A 6,000-nucleotide genomic window follows, 5' to 3' on the forward strand; every position below is an offset into this window, starting at 1 on the left:
TCTGCTGTAATCATCACCAGTTTGAGAAGTTCTGACCTTATGGTATTTACCTCTTCAGGAGCAATTTGTGAATAATTCATTTCAGCCTCTCTGCTTTGCTTCCCAAATCCTGAGTGAATCATTTCTATTGAAATTGTTCATGAGAGTTCAGACTGGGAAGAGAGCTTTTAGCTGGAGTTTATGATTGCAGAGTGATGCACAGCTATATGAAGTTGCAGCTGTTAACTTATGGCATTCAAGTTCTCTAAAGACATTGCATCCTTCATATTTTCTGTGCCTCAAATTGCAGGCTTTACAGCTCTGATAAATGCTTGCATTAGAGCTGCTAATATTTCTGTGCATTTATATCAGATTGTCCCAGCTGCTATTTAAACTACACAGGATAACAATTTGCAGCATAAAGGAATATCAGTGGTGAATTGGAAATTCTATTTTCAGAGGTCAGTGTATAGGTAGATAAAGGACTGACATTTGGAGACAGTAATTCGTTTAACGTTAAGCCATGCTGCTGCTTTTGCTTGAGGAAAGCAGAACAAGCATGATGGAAATGTGTTTGCCCTATTTTTATGGATTTATGGTTAGGGCTTTTTTTTTGCCATGACATCTAAGCATACAAGAGAGAAAATGTTTTTAGTAACACACTTCGTTAGAATAATCCAAGATTTTTAAGAGGCAATGGGCAGAAAGTGAAACACAGGAGGCACTGTCTGACAATAAGGAAAAGCTTTTTTCCTCTGAGGCTGACAAAGCACTGGCACAGGCTGCCCAGAGAGGCTGTAGAGTCTCCATCACTGGAGATACTCAAAACCCATCTGGACATGGTCCTGGGCAACTGGCTCTGGGTGGCCCTGCTTGAGCACGGAGCTGGATACCTCTCCCAATATCCTTCTATGATCCTGTGAAGATCTCCCTCTGTTATTATTGTGAGGAGTTGAATGCTCTAGGGAATGGTATCTCTGCTTTCATTTAGAATGGCATAAAATAACATCTCTTTTCTGTGTAAAAATAACTTCAGAAACCAGGTTTGTAGGAGTCTACAATCCCATGGCAGTTTAAGTCAACCTAGCTGATGCCTTCTGAGGTCCCAACGTCTCTGTCTATGTGTTCTTTCCCTCTGCTTTACATTGACTCTCATGCTTACCTGCTCTTTCCACATGGAGCTGCTTCAGTTCACTGTGCCAGCCTAGCCTGTCCAAAAGAGGTGAGTAACATCACTGAAACTGTACTGGGCCAGAGCAAAGGCCTTTCCAAACCAGAATCTGTCACTAGAAGTGGCCAGTAGCTAATATTTTGGGAAGAACATAAAAACAAGGAAAGCATGAAGAAAGTCTCCAGGCTCCAATGGTTTGCAGTCATTGGATATCCTCAATGGGAGAGTGTGGTCTTTAGAGGTAGCCCACCAGGTATCTTCTTCTGTGTGCTTAACCAGAAACCCCTTCAACACACTGACAAGGTGTTCCTGAGCTGCACTCTAAACTTTCTCATGTTATCAGTTTGAATAAAATGAATCAGAGAAGTTTGGGTAGCAGCTTTAAAATCTGATACTGGATACAATAAGATGGCAATAGATGTTTTATTTCCCTTCCTAACTCACTTTGAAAATGCTATGCTTTGTTAGTCTCCTAAAAAATATATACTTGCCACACTCCTTTAACAGTTTTGGAGATCCCTGAGTAGACTTGGTCCTCAAATTTGTAAAAGACTGCAGGAACAGAATAATTTGTGGCAAATTTCACCTGTTAAAGAGCTTGTTTGGAGAGAAAAGGACTTCATATAAAGCCTACAAAGAGATTTTTAACAGTAATGCCAGACAGTCTTTGTTATTGTACCTGTCAACTCCAAAGACACCAACTGGCTATTTGGCTACAGTGTTGTTAGTCTTCTACAGTTTAGAGTCCATCATCTAAGAATTACTTCATAAAGGAGAAAGAAAATTACCTAAAAAAACTTAAGATAGATCTAGTGAGTCTCAGATTGCCTTGGAAGGACCTAATTTTGTTTCTGAAGGCTCTTCCATGTTACTGAAATGATGATATGCCCAGGCTAACCATCATCACTACCTGCAAGCTGATTTTTCCTTTATTTATGAGTTTCTTGGAGCTGATCAGCTCTGGCTAATCTGTTCTTCTGACAACTTTGAGACAGACATAATAAAACCACCCTCAGAACTACCAGCTATCACTAAGTGCATTTAAATTTATAGAGACAGGGTTTCCAGTTGCTTCTGCAGTAGTGCACCAATGAAACAGTCAAGCCCTTAGAGAACATCCATGTGTTATCAATCTGGATGCCAGGCTTTTTCCCAGGGCTTGAACTGACAAGTGCAAGGAAAGCACAGAAAAGACTAGAACACCACTGTCCATCTGCTGCACTGTGCTTAGCACATGGTAAATAAGATTACCTGCTGTTCTGAGATCCCTGCTAAAACTGGCTGATGTTGAACAAGCTATCTGCTTTTTTCTAGTTTATATCTGGCTTAGCTACACTTCAGCTTTGACTCCATTTAACTTCATGTCAAAGTTTTCTCTCATGGTGCACAGTGACCCCAAAATATCCTTGAAATATATGCCCTGAAACAGAAAAGGGAACATCAGCTGAGGCTGTTGCAGTCTGTGCCACTGTGACTGCAGAGAAAGATTGTGTGGCACAACAGATTTGATTCTGCTGATGTCCTTGTGATTCCTAGCTGATTCTAACCTCTTTCAAATGACTCTCCCCCCAGCAGCAGTGGTTACCACCTTAGAAGGTTAATGCTGCCTTGAAAAAGCCCTGATTATTGATCAGAATTCAGGCAAAATATGAAACACCTATATTGGGAACAGATTGCAGTCCTTTGATACAGTACATATACTGCACACATAATACACAGCAAATCACAGGACATGACAAGGAAACAATGCCACTTCAAATCATCTAATGTTGTGCCTCAGGCTGATTAAATAAACAAAAAGAAACATGACAGACTCGTGCACATCTTACTCCTGGCCTTAATTGCAAACAACTGTTTTGTAATGTATGAGGCCTTTGCCATCCAATTCCTTGGTTGATTTTCTACTGATGAAAGACTTTCCACTTCATTGAACTGTGAAGGCATCGTTTCTATTCCAAACCCATGGAGAGAGAATTAATTTGCAATTCCCTACTATATGAAAAAAGTGATAGGCATTTCATGAGAGGTGGGACTAGCAGCAGCACTATTACTAACTTCATCTTCAGAAGATTGCTTCAGCTGTGACAAGCTCCTGGGTGTAGCTCCACTGGCAGCACAGCTTTACAGGAACAGAATAAAAAGCCTTCTTACTTTGGATGGCTGTGGTGTGTCACAGCATCTTGGCAAGAAGCAACTCAGAGTTGGTGAAGCAGAGCCGTCATTTGTCTTCAAACATGAGAAGTGCCACATTTGCTATGCATTGAAAGGTTTGGCTTGCATCAAGAAGGTAAAGGAAATAATAGTTTGGTTTTATCGGGGGGGGGGGGGGGGTTAAGTTATTTTTAAGGCAAATCTTCCAAGAGGTAGCCACATGTAATGATCATTGCCATCAGCAGTAATTAGCAATGCATATCCTATACAATAGGCAGTTACTGTTACACCTTCAGGCTCATTTAAATCAATTTCCTTCAAAGAACCACAGGATTTACTGGAGGAGAAACTTGCAATCGGTGCTGGTTAGGGAAAAAGTCTGCCTGTGTTTCCATCTTGGAGTCTAAAACTGCCACCTGCCCTTTTACAGCAGCCTGACACTCCATCCACTGATAACAAAAGGGGAACAAGTACAGCTACTTGCACAAGTTCTTTTATATTTAAGACCCAGTAAAATTCCCTTTTGCAAAGTCACACAGGCTTTATTTTAAAAGGCTGCAAATTGACATTGAGTATTTCACAGCTGTCATGTTCACTTCCACTCTTGACACTTGGATATGAAAAGAAACCCAGAATATAGCTACTCAGACATCTTATCAAGCCTTGGAGCTACCTAAACACTCCAGATTTCTATTTTAACACGATGTTAATGGATTAGAATAGCAATGATACAAAATGCCAAGTTACTTGATAAATAAAAGTAGTATCAGTGCATTTTTATGTTGCATAAAAGAGTAGAAACAATGACAAGAGCAGGCTAAACCTGTAGGTGCCTTCTCCTCCTCGTTGTTTCCAAGTGTTAGCCTACAAGACTCTTCTTCCATCTTTCCTATTCAACTCCCAAAGTTCCCTGAGATACCTCCAAAGGCTATTTCTACATGCACCATGGCTAGGATTTTCACAAGCCTTGAAATTCCCCAGATCTGAGGAAACTCTGTAATATAAAGCAGATATGTGGGGACAAGCACAAAACAGAACTGCTGGCAAAGCAAGGTTGAGTGCTAAGAATGTTTTCTAGGCTTGCTCAACACCAGCTAACTTTGTAGCACCTCCTCAGGGAAGCCTAATACATGGATGTCATGAAGTCTTGGAGAGACAAGAGGCAATACTGATATTTCTGACATGGACTATACTGATTGCTGAATCATTGGAAGGGGTTGTCCCTTACTTGTGGTAAAGTAACCTAGCACCTACTTATGGGTTACAAATTCTGCAAGGTGGCTACAAAGTTTAGACATTACAAAAATGATCATCAGTTACCCCAGATATCATGGAGTGACACTCTTGAACTAGAAAATCTCAGATGTGAAATCAGGCTTAAGGTCTGCGAGCTAACAGCCAACTTAAAACCACCGTAAGAACAGTGAAACTAACACTGTCACTGCTTCCAGGAGAGAGATGAGACCAGGGACTCTCTAATATTTCATCTCTGAGTAGTGAACTAGAGGACTGGCATTGAGGATGTTCACATGGGGTGGGGAAACTGAATTGCTCTGACTAGTTTGGTTAAATGGCTGAGTGGTAGAACTGCTCTATTAGCCACCAAGCAGCCTTTAAACCTGGTAACACATGATGAAAACAGCGTTAGAGCTTGTCTGAGTAACACTGGTGATCTCATTTCATTTCCTTTACAGCTCTTTATTAGTTACAATTCAGCAGATCTGATGTCCTTTTAACTTGCACAGCTTTTTTGTGTAATCAAGCTGAAGGTGCAGTAGCACTTTGTATTCAATTAATTCCAGCTTTTCTGCTGCATCTTTTGGGAAGTGTGTTCTAAGGACCTAGAAGCAGCTCATTTTCTGTCACAGAAATAAAAGTCAAGTCTCAGCTAGAATCAGAAGCCACAGGAATGAAATACCACTGCCTTTAATTTAAGAGGCTCTGTCTGCCATATCTATAATAAAGTCATTGGGAGACAGCTCTGTTAAACCAAACTTTACGATTCTGTAGAGAGAAGAGAGAAGTTTCAGGTGTGAAAAAGAGAGGAGCATCACAGCTGGGGGAGACATTGTTTAATGCCTCAAAGGCAGACCAGGGCTGTGTAGTAAATAGGCTTTGTCTATATTGATTTTTGGTCCCAGCATACCCAGCCAGTGTATCTCAGCATATTTTCTGCTTGCATCCAGATTGGGAAATTTTCATGGGTCTTACACTGCCATGCCCTCTGTGGTAGGGTGGAGTAATCCTCAGAAACCTCTCTGGGAAACTGACACAGCACTCCTGTGAGCACACATTCACTCATTCTCTTCCTCACCTATCTCATCCACCTTCCCACTCTGAGTCCTGCATCATTTGGCTTCTCATAATATCTACCAAAAGGAAACACAAGTCCAGAATAATGAAAAATTCAGTGTCTCCCATGTAGTGTCTCTCCATGTGGACAGTGCTGACATGTACCAAAGGGATGAAAGCAGGGAAGCTTCTGAGCTACTCTCAGCTCATAAGCAGCCCCAATGTAGTTCCCAGGGTTGGGCTATGCTTCCCAGATGGCAGAGAGTCTTGGCCTTGCTCTGGGAACCCAAACCTGCAGTAAGAGGAAGGCAGAGGCAAAGCAGGTTGGTTTGCTGATGCAGTTATGCATCCTGGCCCATCACCCACCAAAATGGTGTGCTTCCTGGGAGGGCTGCTCTCATCTTCTC

Source organism: Melanerpes formicivorus, unplaced genomic scaffold, assembly GCF_026170545.1.
Source record: "Melanerpes formicivorus ecotype bairdi unplaced genomic scaffold, bMelFor1.0.p_v2 SCAF_131, whole genome shotgun sequence".
Taxonomy (NCBI): Eukaryota; Metazoa; Chordata; class Aves; order Piciformes; family Picidae; genus Melanerpes; species Melanerpes formicivorus.